This window comes from Felis catus, chromosome B4, assembly GCF_018350175.1.
Source record: "Felis catus isolate Fca126 chromosome B4, F.catus_Fca126_mat1.0, whole genome shotgun sequence".
Taxonomy (NCBI): domain Eukaryota; kingdom Metazoa; phylum Chordata; class Mammalia; order Carnivora; family Felidae; genus Felis; species Felis catus.
Window position 1 is genome coordinate 91927447 of NC_058374.1, and position 27168 is coordinate 91954614.

General features: G+C 40.1%; 1 protein-coding gene and 1 long non-coding RNA gene across 12 annotated transcripts in view; one reads left to right on the top strand and one right to left on the bottom strand.

Moving 5' to 3' along the window:
• GRIP1 (glutamate receptor interacting protein 1) overlaps positions 1 to 27168 on the bottom strand; it is a 695200-nt gene that overhangs the window by 482017 nt on the left and 186015 nt on the right. The window lies entirely within an intron of this gene.
• LOC109501645 lies at positions 1750 to 4092 on the top strand. The gene is made up of 2 exons (XR_002159852.3): positions 1750 to 1918; positions 2805 to 4092. It is a non-coding gene; the product is annotated as an uncharacterized LOC109501645 (long non-coding RNA).

The following is a 27168-nucleotide window of genomic DNA, read 5'->3' on the forward strand; positions in this document are numbered from 1 at the left end:
GATTCTCTTTCTTCTGTATCATCAGAAGGTCAATCAATGGTAGCCTAACACTAAGTCACAATGCCTGAGTCATTTACCTCACCTCGTCTCATCTCATCATATAGGCATTATATCACCTCACATCATCGCAAGAAGAAGGGTGAGTACGGTACAATAAATATTTTGAGAGAGACCACAATCACATAACTTTAATTACAGTATATTGTTATAATTGTTCTATTTGATCATTATTTATTGTTGTTAATCTCTCACTGTACTTAATTTATAAATGAAACTTTACCATAGGTATGGTATGTATAAGAAAAAACATAGCATATTAGGGTTCAGTACTATCCGTGGTTTCAGGCGTCCACTGAGGGTCTTGGAATGTATCCCCCACAGATAAGGAAGAACCACATTGCATTTCATATATTGCATTTCACTATATTGCATTTCACTGAGAACCTTCACTGTATAGCTTACACAGTAGTTGAGAATGTGGAATTTGCATTCAAAGCCTAGATTTTTACCATCGATGGTCTATGTGATCTTGACCATAACATAACCTTGACACTCATTTTCTCGTGTGTAAAAATGACCAACCTCTCCGCACTGAGGTGAGCATTAAAGACGCAAAAACCTTGGAAAGCTACCACTGGAATTGTTGTAAGTAGAGGAAGAAGGATTTCCTGGGAATCAGGGTCCAGAGTGCAGACTCCTAAAAAATTGGCCAGTGTTGCAGTTTCTCACCCATTTCTCTTTTTTTTTTTTTTTTTTTTTCAGACAGAATCATCTTAGGAAAACCTGTGATAATTGTTTCAGAACACTTTTCACTTTTCCCCCTAGTTAATATGTAAGTGCTATATATTCCTGGAATTCACTCAAACAGGAGCAATCACAACCACCTAGACACCGAGTGAAATTCCCATCTGTCACTACTTAGGAAAGCAGATCTAGGGGCAGGATACCTGAGTCCCCATGCCAGCACTGCAGTTATTAGCTATGTGGCCGCTTTGTGTCAGTTTCCTCAACCGTAAAATCAGAGAGTAATATTATCTACCTCATAGGGTTGTTGTAAAGATTTCAAATAACTAATACGTGTAAAGGGCTTTCAAAAGTGGCACATACTAACTATCAGGAAGTATCAGTATCATCAGCAGCATCATTATCATTATTTGTCTTCAGGATCGCACTCTGCCAAGAGACAGGAACTGGTGGGCAGGGGACCCCCATCCCCAGCCTACAGTGTAAAGATTGCAGAGTTAAGCTTATTTATTTCATCTCCTCTGATCATAAACCCCTTATCTCCATATTATGCCCGTAGGGGTTTTGCTGAGAGACTTGAAATTTAAATAAGATCGGGCAATGTTGTGCTGGAGCAGGGGATTTTTCTTGAACTATTTACACTGGTACGAAATTTAACACCTAGCCTGCTGATACACTTGAATACTCCATCCGCTGTCTAGTTTTGCCTTCTGGCACCACCAACCAGAATGATGCAATGTTCTGAGCTGTGGTCAGCAGGACTTGTGTTTATCTTCTTTTAATGTATCCCAGCTGTGCATAACTGTCATGTTTTCAAGCTACCCAGCACCTTCCAAATACTCTCAGGATGTTTCAGAAATTGGCAGCCACATGGACCTGGCTTCATCAGAGCAGAATCCAGAAAACTCAAATTCCCAGACTTCCTTGCAGCTAAGACACAAGCGCTGGGACTACATTTTGCCAACGAGTCACGTGCTCCTGACTCTTTGGTTTAAAAACAAGCAACATAAGGAAACAAGCTTTGGGAGGAGTCCATTTTGTTTGTTTTGATGGGAGCAGAGGCATCCAGTAATCAGGAGCAGCTCGCCTAGGGATTTCCTCCGGTGCTCAGTGGGCAACAGAAGTTACAGTTTGCTCATCAGGCAGGTTCTGATGCATGCTTTAGATGGTTCTCGTAAGTTCAGACTCAACTATGGTTGTATGTTTGGATTCCAGCTCTCCTCACAATTCTGTGAGCTACGTAATATTTTTATCATAAAATCCTATTCCGGTTGATCAACTGAAGTTGGTTTGTGTTGCTTTCAGCTATATCTATGAGTAAAGTAAATAACAGGAGATATATATTTAAAAATATATTTTTTGGGGGTGCCTGGGTGGCTCAGTCGGTTAAGCGTCCGACTTCAGCTCAGGTCACCATCTCGCGGTTCATGAGTTCGAGCCCCGCATCGGGCTCTGGGCTGATGGCTCAGAGCCTGGAGCCTACTTCCGATTCTGTGTCTCCCTCTCTCTCTGCCCCTCCCCCGTTCATGCTCTGTCTCTCTCTGTCCCAAAAATAAATAAACGTTAATAAATAAATAAATAAATAAATAAATAAAATAAATAAAATAAATAAAATAAAATAAAATAAAAATATATATTTTTATATATTTAAAATATAAATGTCATTTATATTTGTTATTTAAATGTTACTTAAGAATAATGTTATAAATATAAACATAATAAATGTTATTTAAAAATGGCAGTTGATACAATTATGTCGACCCTAAATGTACAAATTTCTTCTCCATATTTTTCAATAAATATTGCTTCTACAGAGACAGAAAGACTTTGTTTAGGCCTTTGCAATGGACAATAATGCTTTGCCATTGTAATGTCAAGTTTACCTTATCAATGATTTTTCTAATTATACTACAAAATAATAGTGTCTTAAAACAACATTCGTGTTGTTTAACACACAAAATTTCGTGTCTTAAAACAACAACAGTTTTGCTATGCTCACAGATACAGTGGGTCAAGAATTTGGAAAGGGCTCAGAGGAGATGTCTCCTTTCTCTTCCAAGATCTGGAGCCTCTGCTAGGAAGAACTGAAGAGTGACTCATGACTGGGAGTTGGAATCCTCTGGAGACCCCCTTTTCCTTGATCATCTCTGTTGCTTAGCCTGACCTACGCAAGGACTAGGACTACTGACTGGAGGTCTTTGCTCCCTCACAAAATACTGCCTCAGGGTAATCAGACTTGTCACATGTCAGTGGAATTATAAACAAAGGGGATGATGGTACATTGTCTTTCATGGCCCATCTTGGAAGATGCATACCCTATTGTTAATTCCAGCATACTCCATTGGCCAAAGCAGTCACGAGCCTGCCCAGAATCAAGAAGAGGAGAATTAGACTCCACCTCCTAATGGGGAAGTGGCAAAGCCACACCATAGAAGAGCATGTGGGATAAGAGGTGTTGTTGCATCCGTTTTTGGAAAATAAAATCTGCCACAGTGATGTTGGGAAAATGGATTTAGAATCTAAGTGTTGATTAAAGGATGTCTAGGAGTCACAATCAGACATTTAAACTGCTGGGGTACTTTGAGGTTTGATGTCATTTTAATACTCTTTATCTGGTATCGATCCCAAAAGGGTAAGTTGACTTTCTCAATTTTGCTATTTTTCACCCATCAGTACATAATTTGAGTGTGGAATACTTGTCTGGAAGAATCTGGTGACTACCTATATTCTGAATACTAAAATATCTAAGTAGTCCAAATTCATATATAGTTTGTGTTTTCTTCCAGCTTCTCATAAGTCCCTGGTGCTATGGTTCCTCTGCAAAACAGTTAAAGATCCCTTGAAAAATCTTGTTTTGCTTTCACAGAAATGTCATGAATATAAAGTCTTTTTGATGATAAAAAGAATTTTATGATGCTCATGTATATCCTTTAGTTTTATAGATGGAAGATGGTGTTGATAATGGCACGATAATTTATATCAGACTCACTGAGCAGATCATTGCAACTGAGTTTTTCACTGAAAAATTCAATTACATTTCTCTACATTTTAACACCACTGCCAAAGGATGCACTGAAATCTTTCCTAACTCCCTTCTAGACAAAAAAAAAAAAAAAAAAAAAAAAAATGTTCTGCCACAAAGAGTCTCTTAAGATTCTTGAAGGACATTTCTCCTTGTCAGTATGTATTCTGGGGGAGGACTATGCTGTTTCAAGATACAGGCTCATCAGTTATTCTCTCGGTAAATGTAAAAGCTTTGACTGTCTGATTGCAAAGACAACACCTGAGAGCTATTACTCTTAATGTATCAAACCTTTCCAGAAGAAAATATATCTACCATTTTTAAAATGTCATGTGTATTTGTTCCTCAAGTCTAGGGCTTAAGTCTTACCCATTGATGCCCAGTTCATACATACCTTGTCTCTATGCTACAAAGTCAAATCCATGAAGACAGGAACCATGTCTATACTATATATTTCCTGCACCTGACATAGTGCCTCATACAGAGTAGCATTCAAAAAAACATTTGTAAAATGATACAATGATTGATTGAATAAATGAAAGAATGATAGGATAGGTTTGGATCTTAGGTCTCCTTGTCTTGTTCATTCATTATTTCATGAATCAATCTCATCCTAAAAATAAAGATGGTAATATCCACATTGTTACAAAATGGGACCTCAGCTTCTTTAGAAAATAATTGGCTCAAATCCCAAATTGCCACCACCAGAAAGGATTTAATTTCTACCAGCAAACTATGTAAATTGAGCTAGATTTCCAGGAATGGTTCTTGATTGGTCTGATCAATCAGAAGTGTTGCACTGATGTGTTAAAAGAACAGGAAGTGACCAGAATGTAGTCATCTAACTGCAAAATTCCATTTTTATACAAGTTCTCTATGATTGCAAGGGCTCACCCATTTCACAGGCTGCATTATAAACATTAACACATTCACCATAAAAATAAAACCCTGGCATTGTTGTTAGTCAGTAATTAAATTCTAGGCACATCCAGAATTTTGCTGGCATGTACATTTTAATAATGAGGTTGTCTTAAAGGCTCTTGAAAGGTAGTAGAAGACTTCATTGCTTAACCGAAGTCTGCCAATTATCCCTTAACTTTGCAGTTTTACTAGGATCAATCATCCATCATATTGTGGTATTTTAACCGGTTACAAATTAAACAGAAAAAGTAATAAGAAAAGAAAACTAATTTTCCTAGACTACCCTAATGCTGCCAAGCATAAAAATGCACTTAACTGAGAAAACTGCTGAGAGATTAATACAGAATTTGTGTGCTACTAAAGAAATCATTACAGCAGCTAAGTTCTGGGAATATGGCCTCTGCAAAAGTGAAGGGAAAGATCTTTTTTCAAAAATAGTGGTGCAGTAAGATTAGATATTTATTCTCTACTAATGCAAAAAAGGATTTTATTAGTGTAACTTCATTTAAAGTCACAGATGCAAATCTCAGTGAAGAAAAGATTTCAATGGCTACACAATTTAAATTATATTATTAGCTCAAAGGAAAAGGATGACATTTAACTTAAAACAAAGAAATCTACAAAAGGGATCATAAGCATCAGCTAAAATAAAAAAAATAAGCTAACTAGCTTATTTAGAAAAAAATCTAGTTAAGTTAGAAAATCAAGGATAAAGAACATTTTTATATCACATGTAATTCTTTATCACTGTCCCTGTTGTCATCATCGTTGTCATTATCAACATCGTCGTCACCACCAACCCCCCCCCCACCACCACAGCTATTCTTTACCAAATGGCTACTCTTATCTTACATACAAGTATCTTATATACATTTTCTAATTTATTCCTCAGAACAACTCTGAGTTAAGTTTTATTATTGCCTATGGTCGACTCTTGAAGAAAGTGAGGCCAAAACAGGTTAACTAGCACAAATTATTTGCCTAAGCCTTGTAAGTGGTAGGTTCAAACTCCCAACAGTCTGATTTCACATTCCCTCATAATGATCATCTGTCTAGATATTTCTGACAATATGTATGATGGACACAGGAGCCACCGACAGAGCAAAGCTGCCAGGCAGCTCATGGGCTACATGGAGCTTAACAAGGTATTATGTGACTCGTTTCAGGTAAATGAAACTTCCTGGTTCTCAAATGCCTCACTGGTGGCAGGACTAACCTAGAGATTTGCAACTGGTTGGCACCAACTGTTCAGGGGAAAAACCTGGACATTTATGGGGAGGTGAGATCAAATGATTGCGGACCACTCTTCTGGGCATTTGGTGGGCAAGAGTCAGTCACCGGGGTTGTAATGAGTGGGCAATTCCGCTAACAGGAAAACTGTCTTATGTTCTGCTTGATCTTGCAAATGCTCCAACAGACATTCAGATGTTAGATCAACCCTTTTTATAACTCTTTGAATCTGTACATTAACTCTTTTTTCACACGTAAACACCAAGTATTTTGCTATTTTAATACACAATGAATTTTCCAGGAATGCAGCTACCAGGTATGTATGTGTGGGTGGCTGGGTATGTGTGAGTGAATCTTGCTTCGTTTTGAACTTTATCAATAATGGTACACCATCTAGGAAAATTATACCATTGATATGAAGCCAATTATGGTATTTGATCTGACAGCATGTGTGGCTGTTCCATTTATGATGATTCTATGAAACAGGTGCAAGCATCTGACTACTTCTATATGTCTTCCAGAGAAGTCATGCTCAAACGTTTATATATTGATACTGAGGCATATGTAATTTTTATACATCATAAACACAATTGGTATATAAATTATATAAACTTTAAGTACACATATATAACTTTATATACAAACATTTAATTTTATATACATACGTAATTAATTATTCTTTTTATTTTTCCTTTGCATTTCAGTCAGGGTGTGATATTGATTTTTTTTTAAATATATTTGAGTTGATTATATGGTTGGTGAGATTTATTTTAAGCCACAAAATTGTTGTTACTAAATTTTTGCCAAAAAAGGGTACAGTGGTTGTGACAGCCTACAGAAATTCTGGACTGAGTGGTATCTAGGGTCCCACCTAGATAAATTCTACTTAAAATTCTACTTCATCCTGTTAAATAAAGCCATAAGCAGTGATTTCCTCTACAAACGTGACTACAGTCAAAATCAAAAGTAAACTGCACACTCCCTCTTACTTAGCATTAGTGCTCAAAGGACACACACTTTATATTTCTGGAAATTCTCTGGCTTGCAAATTTATATAAGGGGAACTGCCTTTCTTAGTCTAGGCGGCAGAAAATGGCATTCCACATCCACTCCTGCATATCCAGCCTTTCCTCTTAACCCACACAAAATCATACCTGGCAGAGTCAGTCAGATTAGAAAATGAAATGAGACTATGCTCATAAAATGATTTTAAATCAAAAAAAATATGTGAAAGAGTGAGTGAACGGAATAGCAACAGAAACAATGAACGGCAAATGAGAGAAATGATGTGGAATTAAAGTAATTTGATTACTCTGCACTGTGGGCCAACATTATGGAAATACTCAGAGGATTACAATGAAGTATCACATTGTAAATGAAGAAGAGTTTAAAGTTTCCTCAGTGCCTTGCCATCTGGAAGGTTCCCTTAGTCAAACAATCATTAAACAAGACTTCAGAACTATTTTCAGAGGGATATGAATGGCCTTTCTGAGGTCCCTTCTCACCTTCAGGTTCAGCTGACTAACCATTTACTGAGCACCCGCTGAACAGATGGGCGGAGCACTGCGCTGGGTGCGAGGGAGGGCGATGGAAATGAGGAGATTCCTACATTCCACATGCCTGCCGGACACACACATATAAATAAATCTGAAGTGAGGAAGACAAAAAACAGTTACGAGAAGCACAAAGTGCTAAAGGAGCCCACGAGAGGAAAAAATTCATTTCAGCTGGAGGAATCTGAGAAGGCTTCTTGGACGGGGTAGGATTTGAACTGAGCTTTAGGGAGAAGAAAAGCTTCGATAAGTAGAAATGAGCAGGAGTGGGGAGGGAGCCCAGACACAGGACACAGCTTGAACCAAGGCCTGGGGAGGAGAAGGCATAGGGCACAATGGAGGGATGGTATTACGGTAGAAAAGGGACACTGGAGAGGGCCAAAATAAAGCTATCTTCGAAATCCAGGTTGAGGATTCTGTATATTCAACATTCATTATACAGAGCACCTTCTATGTATCTGACTCTGTTTTAGAGAGCAGAGATACACCAGAAAACAAGGCAGATGAAAACCTCATGGAGATTACATACTTAGTTAGAGAAAAATAAGAAAGGATATATAGTAAGTCAGAGGCTGAGAAGTATCGTGGAGACAAAGGAGGAAGGGAAGAGGACTTGGGAACTTCCAGTTCAGAAGGTCCAGGGCTCACTGAGAAGGTGGTGCTCCAACAGCAGCTTGTAGGAGGTGAGAATATATGGAATGGGGACTCAAGAACAGATCATGACCACCACACTCTAATTAGAATGGCCAAAATCTGGAACACCGGCAACACCAAATGCTGACAAGGATGTGGAGCAATGGGAACTGTTGTTGTTGGGAATGCAAAATGGTACAGCCACTTTGGAATACGGTTTGGCAGTTTCTCACAAAACTATACATACTGTTAACCATATGATCCAACAATCACACTCCTTGGTGTTTACCCATAGGAATAAAAACTTATGTCCACACAAAAACCCATTCACAGATGTTTATAGCAGCTCTATTCATAGTTGCCAAAATTTGAAAGCAACTAAGGCATCCTTTATGCAGTAGCTGCATGCATAAATAAATTGTCACGCATCAGATAATGGAACATTATTCAGCACCGTAAAGAAAAGAGCTACTAGGGGCGCCTGGGTGGCGCAGTCGGTTAAGCGTCCGACTTCAGCCAGGTCACGATCTCGCGGTCCGGGAGTTCGAGCCCCGCGTCAGGCTCTGGGCTGATGGCTCGGAGCCTGGAGCCTGTTTCTGATTCTGTGTCTCCCTCTCTCTCTGCCCCTCCCCCGTTCATGCTCTGTCTCTCTCTGTCCCAAAAATAAAAAAATAAAAAAAATAAAAAAAAAAAAAAAAGAGCTACTAAGCCATGAGAAGACATAAAGTTAACTTCAATGTGTATTACTAAGTGAAAGAAGCCAACTGGAAAAGGCTACCGACTGTAGGATTCCAACTACATGACATGATGGAAAAGGCAGAACTATGGAGATAGTAAAGAGATCTGTGGTTGCTGGTGGGGATGGAGGAAGAGAGAGGAATAGGCAGAGTACAGAGGATTTTTAGAGCGGTGAAAATATTCTGTAGGATACTATAATGATCGGTATATGTCATTAGACATTTGTCCAAGCCCATAGTATGTGCCAAGCGTAGTTACTCTAAGGTAAACTATGGACTTTAGGTGATTATGATACTAAATGTAGGTTCATTGTTTTGGTAAGAATGTACCATTCTGGTGAGTGATGTTGATAATGGGCAAGGCTCTGCATGGGTGGGAGCAAGAAGTATATGGGAAGTCTCTGTACCTTCCTCTCAATTTGGTTGTAAAATAAAACTGTTCTTGAAAAAGTCCCTTAAAGAAGAGAGACTGTGAACAATTTACGGAATCGGATTTACATTTTGGGGTGGTAACTCCAGAAACAATATGGCTTACTGATTTAGGAGTGCACTGAGGAGTGGGTAACTAAAGAAGCGGCAGACTGCATTGCACATCATAGAGTGTTCATGATTTCTAGCTATATAGCAATGTATAAAACCATGCCTACAAATGCCAAATGGCAAAAATATGTCAGCGGTTACCTTTGAGATGGAAGAAGAGAGAAAAGGAAGGAAGCAAGAAGGAAGGTGATGTAGGAAAGGGTCTTCAAGTGGATTTTACTATCTCTGTTTTCCTTGTTTTTTAAAAAATACGTATTTATTTATTTTTGAGAGAGACAGAACACAAGCCGGGGAGGGGCAGAGAGAGAGGGAGACACAGAATCCGATGCAGGCTCCAGGCTCTGAGCTGTCAGACAGAGCCTGATGCAGGGCTCGAACCCATGAACCATGAGATCATGACCTGAGCTGCAGTCAGACGCTCAACCGACTGAGCCACCCAGGCGTCCCTCTTTGTTTTCTTTTTTAAACAAAGAGTTTAGAGTTTATAGAGTTTGCTATATTGATCTCTATTCCTATTTGCAGTCTGAAATAGTTCACAAAAAATAAGACCATTGTGAATGTGGACATTCGGAATAATTAAAATAATTCCTGTGTAATTACATTATTATGATTACCATTTGCTATGTACCAGGCACTATGTGATACACAGGAACTACCTCAACCAATCCATACAACCGCCCTGTGGAAGATGGTCTTGTTGCTATCTTCCACTTACAGGTAACAAAACATAAATGGGACACAGAGGCTAGGTAATTTGGATGTGGCCATACAGCTAGCAAACCAACCCATACAGTCTCCAAACCAAGGCAGCCAAGTTCCAAAGACTCTACTCAAAACCAGTGAACAAAACTGCCTCTCCAACAACAAATAAAAGCTTGAGCTGGAGGAACTGAACATGAAGGAAGGCTGAGAAAGATAGCAACAGACTTAAGAGGCGGTGTCAAGGCAAAATGGACTGAACAGCAACTAGTTATAAGATTCACTCACTCATTCATTCATTCATTCATTCATTCATTTTTTTCAATGTTCAACTTTCAAAGCATATTTCTTGAAGCTTATGTGCCAGGTTTCATTCCAGATGTTGCATTATAAGAGTAGATAAGACAGCTTACGGGTAATTGGAATATGGTGTGATTAGTACTCTAATAAAGACATACACACAGGGCATGGGAACCTATAGAGGGCCTGTCTAAAATGCAGACTTCAGAGACAACTTCAGAGACGAAGAGGGAAACTGATTGAGCAGAGGCTGAGGTGTCTATTTGCAGTATCGGAGATGTTTAACCACGGCTCGCTTAAAGAAATGCAAATAAATGGTTAATATGGAGAGAAGAAGGGACTGTAAGTATTTGCAAAAGATGAAGCTGGAGCAGTTAGCAGAGGCCAGCTTATGAAGGGCATGGTCAGCCATGCAAACGTAAGGAAGGAGCTAAGGATGGATGAAATTGAGAGCAAATTCAGCGTGCAAGAGATGGGGCAGATGAAGCCTAAGAACCTCACATTTTCTAAAATTGTGGATATAACATCATCTGCTAAGAGAAGGGGAGGTGGGGGCAGATGAAAGCTTTAGGACAGAGAACATCAGAAATATTCACGTTAATTAAACTGACAGGAAATTAACAGGGGATCCAACATAAATGCACCCTGACAAAACGGAGGATGTAGTGAAGGTAAAGTGCCTTGACGTTGAGTTTATCGGTCAGCGCACACGTCGATCAACATCACAGTTGGGAGATTCTGATCCATTCTCGACCATTTAGGAACGGAAGCAAAGAGGTTGCAGGAATAACCAGGGAATAACGACAACCACGGTGGGCATGATGGATTCCGGACTAATTTTTAAATTCTTTGTAAGGATTCAATGCTAGTAGTAATAAAGAACATAGGCTATATTGCTTCCAACTCAAAGAGTTTATATGGTAATTAGAATTGAGCAGAAGTAACAGGAAGAAAATGCCAGCCATGGACAATAAGTAGTGGGAACATGGCAGAATACACGTAACTAATTTGTAGGAGCCAAAGATTAGCCAAATGAATCTCAAAAGGACGTTGTGCTGATTAACTGACTGTACCTTAAAAATTAAATAGATTTTCGTTAATGTTTCTTAAGGTTCACTCAATATGTGTTCCCTACAGGCACCATTTCCAAGTAAGAGGTGAGGGGAAGGAGAAGAACATCTCCAATTTTCACCTGTAGCCTAATCCGAGAAGTCAGGTTTTCAAGCATTATTCCTGTTCTTCTGTTCTCTTCCTTTCCTGCAAATAACATGTAAGTGGGAAACGGAAGACCATTTCATTTCTTTTCCCTTCATCTACTAATTCCTGCAGATATTACTCCAAATGGGCTATCTGATGAATAGCAAATAGACTTCCTTTAAAAAACAAAAACAAAAACAAAAAAGAACCCAATGAGTAGAAAAAAAAAAAAAAAAAAGGAAGCAGAAGCTCTTGTGTATGGTAGTGGGGCAAGAGAGCCGCGGCACAGAACTCCCTTTTTCTGAACGCTAATACCAGCAGTCAGTTTTAAGCCTTAGTCTGTAAAGATGTGCTCTGGGGCTCACAAGGAAAGTAAAGGGTAAACTTCTTAAAGCATAGTTGGAGAAGCTGAAGCTGCTAATTAGCTCTAATGATCTGAATGCAAATTAATAAATCTCTATGCTAAAAATTACACGCATATATAATTGTGACTTTTATAACTTGAGAGCTCCACTTAACCCATTATTCACTTTTTCCTTCATAGGACCTGGTATGGATGGGTAACTTTTTTCCTTCTATATTCACCTCTTTATTATTGAAGTAAAGTTGACATACGATATTATAGATATTGCAAGCGTACGACATATCTGTATTCACTTATGTATTTTTTTTTGAGTATAGTTGACACACAATGTTACATTAGTTTCAGGTATACAGCATAGTGATTCAACATCTCTATAGGCTATGCTATGCTCATCACAAGGGCAGATATCATCTGTTACCATACAACGCTATTACAATATTACAGACTATATTCCCTACGCTATGCCTTTTATTCCTGGGACTTACTCATTCCCTAACTGGAAGCCTGCATCGATAGAGAACTTTTTTTTTTTTTTTTTTTACTACCTTTGCTGGACCATCCATCACACACACCATCGAGCTTTACAACTTTCGAAGGTCTTGTTAAAAGAATCCAAAGGATGGCAGAAATGAAAGCCACAGACATTTTTACAAAGCAGGGAAAAAGGGTCAAGCACAAAGCTGTGGAAGACTGAGCAGCTTGAAAAATCCCCAGCATAGTTGTCTCCTCAAAAACTCTTGGACCCAGCAAGAAGAAAAACTTGACATTGCAATGTGTGGCTGATGGCTGTTGGACATAAAAGGCTATAACAAAATGGTCAGACACCGGCATTTTGTTCAACAAAGACTGGAGTAGTCGTCGGGAGTAACTGAGATAATTGATCATGAGAAAGCCTAACAGGGTACTTGATACACAGCAGGTTCTCAAAGAGGTCCTTTCACTCATTCATCCACTCGAACAGTCAAGGAGTATCTAATTCTGATTTCCAGTCTCTATTAGTTCACTTTTTGCTTCTCTTCCTCTGTCTGTTTTTACTTTTCCTATGTACACTTGCCTCCTTTGCCCCCTTTTCTCCCTCCTCCCCCTGCTCCCCCCCCCTCCTCCTCCTCCTCATGCCTTCCATTGCATGCATAAGCACTTTTATTTCCTCTGGAGGCACCCGGAAAGAACTGGCATGGAGCCTCATCACCAAACACTCATCAGAGACCTGAACCTTGGGCCCTATGGCCTGCACCCCCTGTGGAAACATAGTCTGCCATCGCTTACAAGGTCACTCTGCTGGCAGTGCTGACATTAGAGCACCTGAGCTGGCGGTGTGTTAATAGTAAGTGGAAAAGGGAACTACACCTGGAAACTGGCAGGCCGGGCAGTGTCCACTGGCAGGAAACCTCAAAGTCACCAGAGAAAACCTGCATGCAAATGAAGGTCTACACTGTACTCCGGGTCTGACAACAGTGGCACAGGAGAAAAAGAGGAGCAGATGGATCTCAACCCAAACCCATTTTAGGTTACTGAACAACTGTGACCTTGAGTAACTGCCTAACTTCTCTGTGCCTCCGTTTGGGTCTGTAAAGTTATTATGAGAATTACTTAGCCTATGTGCCTATGAAAGCATTGGGGGGGCGCCTGGGTGGCGCAGTCGGTTAAGCGTCCGACTTCAGCGAGGTCACGATCTCGCGGTCCGTGAGTTCGAGCCCCGCGTCAGGCTCTGGGCTGATGGCTCGGAGCCTGGAGCCTGTTTCCGATTCTGTGTCTCCCTCTCTCTCTGCCCCTCCCCCATTCAGGCTCTGTCTCTCTCTGTCCCAAAAATAAATAAACGTTGAAAAAAAAAAATTAAAAAAAAAAAAAAAAGAAAGCATTGGGAACAGTGTCAGGAATGTATTAAGCGCCAAGGAAAATAGTAACTGCTATTACCAGCACGACCACTACCATCATTTTATTTTTCAAGATAAACCCAGAATGAATATTAGAATCATCAATACTAATCACAATAATATCCTTCTTATTTTATATTTTGCTTTTCAGTATCAAACGCACCCTCCTCACGCTCTCATTTGGGCTTCCCAACAGCCACGTGGTCTGGAAGGATAATTATCTCTATTTCACTGACAAGGAATCTAAGGCCATTTTAAATACTGTTCTACTCTGTCATCCTCTGCCAGGGTCATAACTAAGGAAACTCCTACAGTGGAGACAAACACATAAGCAAGGGAAGAAACAAAAGCTGGGAGGAAGGATCTTTTCCTCTCTCCCCTTCCATCCCACCAATCACCATATTATTTGTGTCCTTCATTTCCCCTTCCACCACCACCACCACCGTCCCCCCCCACCCCCCGCCGCCCCCACGGTGTCCTTCATTTCTCTTTTCTCCATCCCATCCTCACTAGCCTGGCCTTTCTCATCTGGCCCTTGGATGACTGAAACCACCATTTCCTGTTCATCCTGTCTCTTCTGTCTCTGCCCCTCACAGCATTCTCCACATGAAAACCCATCACACCATTCTCCTCTAGGGGCTCTCCTCATCTACTCCACATGGACTCCTCCAGTCTCAGTCCCACTGCATGAGTGCTCTCCTCCTTCCCTTCATGGCTCTGCTCACCGTATTCCACAGTTGTTGGCTTTTGTCTCCATGCTAGATTACAAATTCCCTGAGGCCATGGACAGTATCATTTTCTCACTACCCATCAAAATACCCCACCTATGTTAAGTGCTCAACAAATGTATGCTGCACACAGAAACTGAAACTCCATTAATGCAAACATAGCGGGACAGGGGCACCGCCCTGACCGTATTTACATGGTTTGTGTCATTAGTGGCCACATGCATGGAAAGGGGCCTCCTTTGAGCAAAAACTGAGTCTGCTTAGGATCAAGCACTTTCCCACTTTGGGGGAAGGAGGTTGGAAAAGGTTCCAGAGTCTCCCTTTACTGTCTCAATGATTCAAAGCTCTCCACCAAGAGAGTTTACAGTTAGGGTAAACATTTGTCCTGTCTGCATGGAAAAACTGGTTTGTAACTGTCATCCAATGTAAACAGCAATAGTGACCCATATAATTTTGAAAGATGTCCCAGTTCATATACTGTATTACATGGTGGGGCAAAAGGGCAGACTGGGTGTGAGCTCGGTCACCTTCCAGCTTTGTGACCTCGGCCAACTCCTCTAAATTTCCCATTCTCCATCTACAAGATGGATATCTACCTCACCGGATTGTGAATATCGAACAAGACAAAGCATGCAAAGTCATCGGCATAACGCCTGGCACGGTGCACAGATGGTGGCCACTATTATTATCACTGATGTTGATCACTCAAATGTACCTGTGTGAACAGAAAAATATATATATACAATTACGAAATGTTAACTCTACAACACATTCTGGCAACAAACCGATCAGGTTTTTAACTCAAACCATGTATGAATGCCTTTTGTGCAACATTACAATAGCCCTTTTCAGAGTAGAGAAATGGGGAAAAGCAGGACAGAAAGCTGCATGCTTGACCTATGTATTTTGTTAATAATTTAAGTGAGACCACTTAGCGCTTTTGCTTACAAGAGGGAGCAGAGATCCGCACCTCCCACTGATGTATCAGAACTCTTGTCAGCCACAAGGGAATAGAGAGCTGTTTGAGAAATTGCCTCTCTCTAGCCTCTAATAATAATATAAAGCATATCAGTGAGGATCTATAATTGGTAAAGAAGGCTAAGACTAGAAAGGAAGACTCCTGCTTTCTAGAATTGTCTTATGATAAGTGATAAATGTCTTTTAGAAGAATTAGAATCAAAATACATAGAAATAAGAAGAGAGGTTAATGCAGCTTAACATATTATTATTCAGCAGAGTTGACACCAATTGGAAATGGATGATCATGAAATGCAAAAGTTGTAAGAAACAAAAGCCTTAAGACACAAGAATTATAAATGGATTATAAAAAGAGATAGATCAAGCTTAGTCTTGAATTCAATGAATTCTACACTACCCAATGAATATCTGATGCACAATTTCTTAAACCAAAGAGGAAAGGAGAGGGAAAAAAATGAAATACAAAACAGAAAATAAAAGGACAAAAAGTAAAATGCAACTTGTGCAGGTGGAAGAATAAGATTTTGAAGTATCTTCTAAAACAGGCATCACTTGTAGCAATTCTTGTTGCCTCAAAGTCCTCTACTCTTTGCAGCTGAGGCATAAAGTAGAGGGCAGGGCCAGGAAGTAGTAAAAACAAGCCATTGCCATTCTTGGATTTCAAAGTAGACCTGTTTTAAAACAGAGCAGGAACACCTTGATTTTCCCTTGTAAAATCTGGGTACTTAGGGGTTTTCCCTGGACTCCAAAGATATGCTTTAAATATCAAGGTTAGCTTACAGAATTGAGTATAAAATTCTACAATGAGCCAACAGATCTGCCCACTGAGATCAAAACCCCAGGAACTCTTCGGAGAAACTGAGCATCCCAAAGCAGAAGACACTCATGGTCCATTTTCAACTAAAACTTTCAATGGTACCCACACCACTCAAGAAGGCTGCGACAGAGAAATGCCAGCGGGCACATTCCTACAGAGACAACTAGCCCCCCCCCCTTCCCTCCATACCAGTCCCTCTTGGCACCAACGGGGGATGGAGAAGAGCTGGAAAATCCCCATGGGCCCTTGAAAGGGGCATAGAGGGTGGCTATGAATTGCCAGCAAATGTGTTCTCCTACATGTGTGGCCCCAGACAATAAGAACCTGTAGCGAAGTCTGTGGATAAACCAAAGCCAGGATTTTGTGTCGGTGGGGCTGAATCTGAGAGAGAAAATAGCAAGGAAAAAGCCACAGTGATGGCCAAGTCAGCAGAAAAAGACCTCCAGGTACGGATTGTGCTAAGATCAGGGACACTTCAGTAGCAGATGAAGTGAGAGTAGAAGCTAGTGCCCAAAGAGCAGGTAGGACAAGACGTCTCAGAGAAGGCAGGGAGAAGGAGAAGACAGCTGATAAGCCAGTCACCGCCTCCCCTCAAACCTTCAAGGTTGCATAATCTACGTCCCACTCTGCCACCCGGGCTCCACTGGAGAGAAAAGGAGAAAAACTCTGAAAGACTAACACTTTACGTGGATGAACGGTGAGTTAACATGGAACTGACCCTATTATCTGGAGTGGACAAAATTACGAGGAAGTGGGGAAGTGGAGACTTAAGTGCCCTGGCTAGAGAAAATTAAAGCTATGGTATGAGACTCTAAATTTAAAATCCCCCAATACGTTATGTGTCAAATCTATGAAAAATTCGCCTGATAGCATTTTTGTTACCAAAGTGAATCCTGAGAAGATGACTTGAGTTCCAACCCAGAGCAATTTTTACTTCCTCCTAACTCCCTGGGAAAGGGGGTCTGCATTTTAAAGCAAGAAGGACACTGTCGGAAAAGTTGGAGACAGAACCCTGGGTGGGGGTGGGGGCACAGTGTAGCTAAAATAGGCCTTCGACAGTCCTCCTACTGAAACATACTCTTTATTTAATGCGCCCAACAACCTCCTGACAAGACATGAAAAAGTCCAAGGGTCACAGAGACGAAGGAACTTTTACAAGGTCACACAGCTGACAGGTGGCAAAACTGGGATTCAAACCCGCTGTCCCTGACTCCCGAAGGCCAGGCTCTCTTTCTTATGTCAGCACATGAAAATTAGGCAGGGGGGGGGGGGGCTGAGGAACAGAATTCTGGCGTGTGCTTCACCGTATGCACTCTACACATGCCTGACACTAATTTGGATCTCGTAATACCGAAAAATAGACCTTTCTGAATGATGATGAAGCAATACCGGAAGTGAGATTATTCTTATTTGCAAGGTTTAGAGTTTGTTTGCTACCTCCTCTACACAAATATTGAATGTGTGTGTGTGTGTGTGTGTACACCACAACATATTATTAATATTTGAGTGTGGATTATTTCAAACTCAAGTAAGGGGCGCTTGGGTGGCTCAGTCGGTTAAGTGTCTGACTCCTGATTTTGGCTCAGGTCATGATCTCATGATGTCATGGGTTCAAGTTCCGATTGGGCTCTGTGTTGGCAGCATGGATTGGATTTTCTGCCTGGATTTTCTGTCTCCTTTCTCTCTGCCCCTCTCCCACCTGCACTGTCACTATCTCAAAATAAATAAATAAACTTAAAAATTTTTTTAAAGAAGTAAATGAAGCTGAGAGCTAATTTCATAACTGAATATGGGCCTTGATATAGAATAATTTTGGAAAGACAACAGATTATCCTTAAATGATATAAATAGAGGCTTTTACAGTAACAATGCTCATAATAAACAGAATAAAATTACTGCCTTTAAAAGTGAAACAATGTGCATTTGGACTGACAAATTAACAATGATCAATATCTGGAATGACTTCTAGTTTTCAATTTCTGCTTATTCCTCAAGTCCAATTACAACCTCCCCCCATTCTCCACCTCCCCTGCAGTAAAAATTCTCTTTTTTGAAGGCAAAGCTAACTAAGAGACTTCCCTACTGAAAATATGTTCACATTCCTAAATTTAAAAGCTCCCAATGGTCTTACAAAGTCTTATAAGGATAGATGCCTGTCCCTGGCACTCATTCATCCTACCCTCCATCTACTTTAGAAAGGCGGGACCATTGGAGTATGTGGCAATAATAAACAAAAGTAATAAGATAATAATAGTTACAATAAAGTAACAATAATAAGAAAAACTAATATCTGGATATCATCATATAGCCCCAGAGCACTCCTTGACAAATTATTGTCATCCGTGACAATAATACTGTGAAGAGCCACAGTAGATATGTTGTCATTGTTAATTACTGCTGTTCCTACTACTTCTCCCTGTTTGACAGTATGCATATGAAGACTCAACAGGTTCAGGGAGTTTTGCAAGATCACACCCCTACTATCACCCAGTATCACTCACTAGATATGAAATGGATTTCAAACCTTGAAAGTTGGGGAACTGAGAAAGCAAAGCAATTAAAAGTGTGGTGTATGAACCACTTGACCTTACCCTTTGTTTCTCTGGCTTTGTTAACTATGGTGGCATAGGAGAAGAAACCACTTTTAAGACTTTGCCTTAGGAGTAAAACATATTTTAATAAAGGTTGCCATTTCAAATCTAGCAATAGTCAGAAATAATAAGGACTGCTAAAGTATAGACATTTTTGAGAAAGAAGGCTTAGAATTCCAATTGTAATTACTAATGATAATATTTACATACTATTTATAAAATTGCTCACTGTGGTCTCAACATTCTCATGGGTAAAATGTGGTTAAAATGGTACCTAATTCAAAGATTGTTATGAGGATTGAGTGAGATCTTGCCCTAAGGTGCTTGGAATACTGTCTGGCACACCAGGAGCCCATTAATGTTAGCTAGTAGCCCATGATTCTAATGACAGAATAAGAAACTATAGGTCATTGGTTTTTTTTCTAGGTGTCAAGTATATTTATAGCTGATATTTAGTTGCTTTTTAACTAACTTCAAAATTCTATATATGTACATTGCCATAGATGGAATGTTTGTGTTCCCCCAAAATTTATACATTGAAATCCTAACCCTCAAGATGATGGTACCTATGGGGCACCTGGGTGGCTCAGTCGGTTGAGCGTCCGACTTGGGCTCGGGTCATGATCTCGTGGTTCGTGACTTCAATTCCTGCATCAGGCACTGTGCTGACAGCTCAGGTTCAGTGCTTCCCCTGAACCAAAGATTTTTCCAATAAGACTGTGAAGGTATTAGTTCATAAGTGCCTCCCTATCAAAAAAAAAAAAAAAAAAAAAAAACAAATCCTACTTTAATTAAAAGTAAATTTAATTTAGATAAGGATAGGCCTAAATCCACAGCTCTCAGTCCCCTGTGTACATCAGAATCATCTGGGGTCTGTAGAGTTTGTTTGTTTTTTTTTTTGTTTTAATTGAAATGTAGTTGACATACAATTATATTAGTTTCAGATGTATAACACACTGATTTGACATTTATATAAGTTATGAAATGGTCATCCACAAGTAGTTGTTACCATGTCACAACACAAAGTTATTATAATATTACTGACTATATTCCCTAAGCTTTTAATAAATACAGAACCCAAGTCCCACCCCTGGTGATTCTGCTTCTACTGGTCAAGGGTGGAGCCCACAAACTGAAAACTTTTGAAGCTTAGTCAGGTTATAAGAATGAGAACCATGGATCAAAATTAGATTTCCAAGTTCTGTTTTGCTAATAGGAATGAAAATTTTGTTTCTGTACTGTTTTTCTACTGAACAACACAGTTGTTCTCATCAGACTTTAAAAGCCACATTTAAACAAATCAAGCCATATTTTGATCCAAGGAATAGTACCCAAAAAGCTTTGAAGATGACATTTGAATAAACAATCTAGTCTTGTATAACCACAGTGGGATGTTAATGAAGAAATAGTGCTAGAAAACACAGCTGATCTAGAGAAAAGTGAAGCTCTAGGAAGGAACACGATTTGTTCAAGGGAATAAAGCCAGCAGCAGACTCTGCTATCAAACCTGTTTCTTCCAATCCTGCCACACTTTTTCTATTATAAGTCTAATGGTTTCTACGCATGCACACGAGAACTTTTTTTTTTACAACGTCACATTTTGAAGAATTATGATCCAGTAGTAAATGTTACCTATTCCACATTATATATGTTGAATATTTTAAAATATATCCATAAAAGTCAAAGTGATTATGCTAAATGGTCAGTGATGTAAGCTAAAATATATCCTTTGCTTCTGATCAGAATGGATATAATTAACTGACTTCCAAACTTTAATAAAAGTTGTATAATACTAATTTTCTCAATTTTATTTTATACCATTTGCCTAATATTTTAAGCATTTATATTATATTATATTATATTATATTATATTATATTATATTATATTATATTATATTATATTATATTATATTATATTATATTATATTATATTATAGCCTGGGCTATGTTCCTAGATAGAGAATGATGGCAATGTGCTAACCTACTACATTTCACGTCATGGGATTTGGAACCACATTTGCAACAATAACAATAATACATTGAAATAATGCTATTATAACAATAATAATTGCTATTTATTGAGTGCCTATTCATTGTATTAAATGTTTTACATATACAGGCTTTAAGATTTTTACATAAATTTCATAGATGTGTAAACTAAGGCTTAGAGAACTCAAGGTGCTCACAAGTGCAGCCATTTGATGGCAAAGTAAGGATTCCAATGCAGACCACTTTTGATAGAAAGCCAATAATGCTTGATCCACAAATTTATACCACCTTAAAATAATTACTTTGAGACCACTCAAAGTTTAATTTTGTTGAATGTAAAATTACATTAAAATTTGGGATAAAATTGAGTTTAGGTATAATTCAGGTTGAAAAACTCTAATTGTTTGAGAAAACACTGATAACAATGAAGATTAACATTGATAAAACCTGAATGTAATAATGTTAAAGACTCTCCTTATTAGTCTGAGTGACAGAGAAAGATGACACAGGGTTCAGAAGGGATACACCTGTAACTAAATACTATTATCTGCTCTGTGCCTGAGAGTGAGCACCAGGGAATATAAAATTAGAAAAACAGGCGCAGAAAAAAAAATTTAAATGCAAATAATTCAGGTGATTATAACTGGAATACAAATAAGTTTATTTTACATGTTAATGGGTCAACCATCTTTCCATCTGAAAAATAGATTATCTGACTAAAGGTAAATTTTAGCAGGAGGGCAGGGAATGTAACAGTAACAGATGTGCTACATAAGAAAGAATTGCATCAGTGTGGGGATTGGAACTAACACTGTGGGTCTTTCATCTGGTAGGATACTGGTGGATGCTCAATGATTTTATTACGTGTTTCTTAGAGACTTAAATAATATCACAGGGAACATATGGATTTCAAAGGGAAGTGGGGGAACATGTAAAGTATTGCTATATTTTATTGTTGCTCTAAAGATTATATAGTTGGTTTTCTAGTAGCAATTTCATGATTGTTTTAAGGTACCTAGAATTCATGCCTATTTTGATAAAGAGTTTGTTTTATTGGAATAAAAGTTGATGGATCTCAAAGCAACTTAAGCTTTTATATTTCTGCATAAAGGTTGAGTCTATGTTTGGAAAACAACTGGAAAAAGTCCCAATCTTTTTTTTTTTTTTGAGATAATGTCAATGATGATTCAAAATTCATACAAAGCTTCCCATAACCTTACTAAGAAGTAGGTTGTGGCTATGATTCAGTGGTCCAGAACTGCTCAAGGACTTGATGTAAATTTTGTGTATCAAAGACCTGGCAGGACTGTCAGCCCTAGAAAAGTGTTCATATCTGAGTGGTCACAAAACTTCCAGCATATGGTTCTAGGAGGCTGAGGAGGTGGAGTGCCTGGCTGCAGCCAGAAACAACGAGAAGGAATTTATCTCCCACCGGAAAGATGCGTTGGAAGGTTCTGGGCAGTGTACTGATATTAGAATGACATCTGAAGCATTGGTTGCCAAAAATAGAAGTGGCATATCATAGGGATGAAAATCCTGCATATCCTAGTGATGAAAATTGGGATGACTTAGCCTCTGCAGATCACTGAGCTAGCCCTAATCCTCAGATCATTGAGTCAGCCATAATCCTAAGAGACGACACATACCATAAAACAAGATCAGTAAGGGGGCGCCTGGGTGGTGCAGTCGGTTAAGCGTCCGACTTCAGCCAGGTCACGATCTCACGGTCCGTGAGTTCGAGCCCCGCGTCAGGCTCTGGGCTGATGGCTCGGAGCCTGGAGCCTGTTTCCGATTCTGCGTCTCCCTCTCTCTCTGCCCCTCCCCCGTTCATGCTCTGTCTCTCTCTGTCCCAAAAATAAATAAAAAAAACGTTGAAAAAAAAAATTTTAAAAACGAGATCAGTAAGAAGGAAAATGCTTTACCACAGAAGTTTTCCCTCCTTCTCTCACTTGGGAATGTGTCTTGAGAAAGAGCTGAGAGATGAGGACACCTCACTGGAAAATATACCCAAGGTGAACTCTTCCCCATGGACGTGGAAAAGGAATTAGAAGCTTCCTGTCAACGAGAGAGTGGGGAGAGCAGAATATGATCCACCTCCAGTGGGAAACTGTCCAGTTCAAACCACATGGGGCAGGTTGTAGTCTCCTTCTTAGTAGACAAACTGAGAAAATATAGCTTGGACAATAAAAGTCAAGGACCTGGGAAGGCCCAGGCAATTCTGGCACAATGAGACAAGAGTCCATAGCATCATGAGGGCAGTGGCACTCACACTGGCTGTGATGCTCAAATTTCAGGCACAGGGGCAGAAAGTAGTGCTAGGATCAGCAAGAAGTAAACAACTGGATCCAGAGGGGATAGTAGAGATGGCAACAGGGTGGTGACAGGCAAGGTGTCTGGCACTTTTCTGAAAGTTGCTCCACTGCACAGCTCAGAAAGGACATTTCCATCATAAATCCCACCCTGGCCCTGGCCACCATATCTCATGTAGATGGTTTTCTTGTTGCCCCTCCTCTTCCTTCAGTGTTGACTCAACATAACTGCTGGGGAAGCCCCTTTTTAACTTTATTTAGAAATAGTTTTTGACTCACAAGAACATGGCAAAAAATAGTACAGAGAGACTCTGTGTACTTTCACCCAACTCTTCTAATAATAACATCTTATATATCTATACTATACTATCAAACAAGAAAAGTTGACATTGCAATACTATTAATTCAGCTACAGACCTCATTAGAATTTCACCGTGTTCTTTCTTTTACTCATTTTTTAATGTAGAGTTCTAGGAAATATTATCACATGTACAGTGGTGTGCAGACACCATCACAATCAAGATACAAAACTGTTCCATCACCACAGAGAAACTCCCTGTGCTACTGCTTGTAGTCACAGCCTCCCCAACCCTCACCCCTGACAACCACTCATCTGTTCTCCATGTCCATAATTCTGCCATTCTAAACATGTTATGTAAATGGAATTGCATAGTTTAAAACCTTTTGAGGTTAGCTTTTTTTCAGGGTAATGTCCTTGAGCTCCATCCAAGTTGTTTTAGGTGTGTTTCATAGTTCTTTCTTTTTAATCTTAGAGCAGTATTTCATTATCTGGATGTGCAAAAGTTTGTTTTCCCGTTCACCCACTGAGCAATGAGGGACATTTGGGCTGTTTCCAGTTTTTGACTTTTACAAATAAAGCTGCTATGAATACTGATGCACAGGATTTTGTGCACACGTAAGTTCCCACCTCTCTAGGATAAACACTCGGGAGTGTGACTGCAGGGTTATATGGTTAAGTGTATATTGAATTTTACTGGGAATTGCCAAACTATTTTCAGGATCACTTTATTTATTTTCTATTTAAAAAATAATTTTAGGTTTATTTATTTATATTGGGGGAGAGAGAGAGAGAGAGAGAGAGAGAGAGAGAGAGAGAGCGAGCACATAAGCAAAGGAGGGTCAGGGAGAAGGAGAGACAGAATCCCAAGCATGTTCTGCACCATCAGTGTAGAGCCTGATGCAGGGCTGGAACTCATGAACTGCAAGATCATGACCTGAGCCAAGATCAAGAGTCAGACACTTAACTGTGCCATCCTGGTGCCCCTTCAGGATCATTTTAAACCAAAGGTCATGTTATGTTACTTCTCTCTCAAAACCCACTGGTGGCTTCTTCTTGTCTTACTCTAGTAAAAGTCAAAACCCTTGCTTGACCTTAAACAAGCTGCACCTCCTGGTTACCTCTCTAACCTCACCTCTCTTTACTTAACTACTTGCTCATTCTGCTCTGGCCACACTAGCCTCCTCTCTATTCGCTCACCAACCATGCCACTCCCAGTTCAGGGCCTTTATATCTGCTGTCCCAACAGCTCATCCCTCAGAAGTCCTTGTGCCTTCCTCGTTTCCAAAGCCCAGTCTTTAAAATTACAGTACCTCCCTTTCCTGCTTTATTTTATCCAGAACGTATACTCCTAAGATTCTTTCTCTAAGCTTTTCTGTGAATGCCCATTAGAGCTCTTGGGCAAAACCCATTAAGGGAGTGTGTACTTCCCCAATTTCTGCTACCCCTCTAGGGAGGAGTTTGGGGAAATGCAAGATCGTGCAGTTCAACATGCTTTTCAATTTTTTCACTGCAGGGACGGGAACAAAGATCTTTCCAGCTGCCTACACATCAGCAAGGAAGCCAGGTTCTTCTGTTTCCTACAAGGTGCTCTAAATGTGATCACCAGCCCTGCCACCTTTCCCTGTCCTTTGCCCTCCCAGGTCCTCAAAGGCCCAAGCCTGTCCTGATTCCTGAGCCAATCATGAAAATGACAAGAGTTGGATCAGAAGACACAGACAGCCTCCCAGACAGACCTGGGAATATAATTATACTGTCGATCAGGCCTCACAAGGGATGAGCAGTATGCATCCAAGAAGCCTCCCAGTGGCAATTTTTCTAGCTACTGTGTTGACACAATTTTTTCCATAATCATCTTGGTTATACTGACCAATAACCAAGGCTCCCACTAGGACTGGAACCTTAGCCACTGGGCTTAGATACTGCATGCTCCGGAACTCCTTCCCCTTATCCTCCAGTCCATGGCTGTAATCCTACTGTGAAGGAACAGGGTCTTCAGATGTGGCTCAGCCATGCCTGACTTTGCCCTCTGTTGTCCCTTGGAGCTCCTAGTGCACTTCAGCTGCCGGACTATAGACCTCTAGGACCATGGACTGCCCGCCTAAATACACGCATTCTTTGGACACCTCTTCAGATTGCTCAGATGCCCGTCCAGCACTCAGTGTCACAGCCTCATTTGGTCTGAGTCCATTCTCTCCTGTTTCTGCCTGAGACCTGTAGGTCTCAAGCTCACTGCACGCTCTACTGAGCAGCATTAATAAGTGAAAATGAGATTCGATTATCAACCACTGCCTTAGTCAAGGATTTGTTCTCAAAGGTACAGGTAGCCCCAGACCTGCCACTACCTCCTACAGTTAATGTAATCAGGCTACTGGTTTCCTTTCACATTAATGTTCATTTATCAGAAGGAAGGGAGGTTACACACAGCTTAGAGTACCCAGTGGTTCCTATTACGTGTCTTAGCTATAATATTAGCAGTCTTTGTGACTAGTTTAGCCCAAAGAATAAATGTATTTAAAAACTGAAACTGACTATAGTCAACCTCTGCCATCTAATGGGAAAGTCAAAATGCATATCATTGAAAAAAAAAAAAATAAGTTTTCTCCTCTGATCTTGTCCACACTCAGAAAATGAGCAGAAGTGAAGAGATGGGACAGAGAAGGGAGAGTCGATGCTGAAACGCCAAGGTCACTGCCAGTTCTCCTATACTGATAAGGACTGATGGCCATTTTGTTTAACGAGATAGTAATGAAACCCTCAGGCAAAGGTAGGCATGGAGCTGAAGAATGGGCCATGGCTAGACAATGCTACCTAGAAAATGAGGGAAACTGAATTTGAAGTGTGCAGAGAACTGGAGTGCCATCAGGCTGAGCAAGAGTCTGGAGCCTTCTACAAGGGTGACTGGTGAGAAAAGTCTCTGGGATGGAGTAGCCGAGGCACACGTAGGGAAAGGGCTGTCTAAACTCAATTCTAGGTTATTTGTGTTGTGATGACATCACTACTAACATCCCCCGTCATCCTCCAAACATTCAGTTAAAGTCTCTGACACCTAAAAATGCCATGTGTGAGGAATGAGGGAAATCTAAAGGTGAAAAGCCAGGTATAGGTTAACATGGAGCAGAGGGAAGGAAATGCCAAGAGAGACAGAGACTTCAGTGGGAATTAAAGCTCAAAACCAGAAGTGACTGGGAGAATATTACCTCTCAGGATCTTGCCTCACCCCAAAAAGTCTTTGGTGGGCCTGGATTCCCCACAACATACAGAAGAGAGAGCTAACTCAGTGTTTTGAAGGCTCCTACAATGCCATCTGGAATATCTTCTGCATGTGAATGGACACTCCTTCTCAAACAGGTGGTTGTGGAATAAGCTGAAGCCCTGGTGACATAAAGAAAGGTAGGAAGGGGTTAAAAGACTGCCATGAAGAACAACTTCAGCAGACTGAAGAATAAGTCTGGAGGCAGTTTTTAGAATCCAGAGTGCTCCAAGTTAACCAGCCATAATAAATTCTGTATTCTAAGTTAAGTGTCATGAAACAAGGATTAGGAAGGTAGCTTGGCAGTTTTCTGGCTGGAGAATTTCAAAAACATTCCCACGACAAGGGAACAAATAATTAGAATGTATCAAGGCATTTTTCAAACACTCTC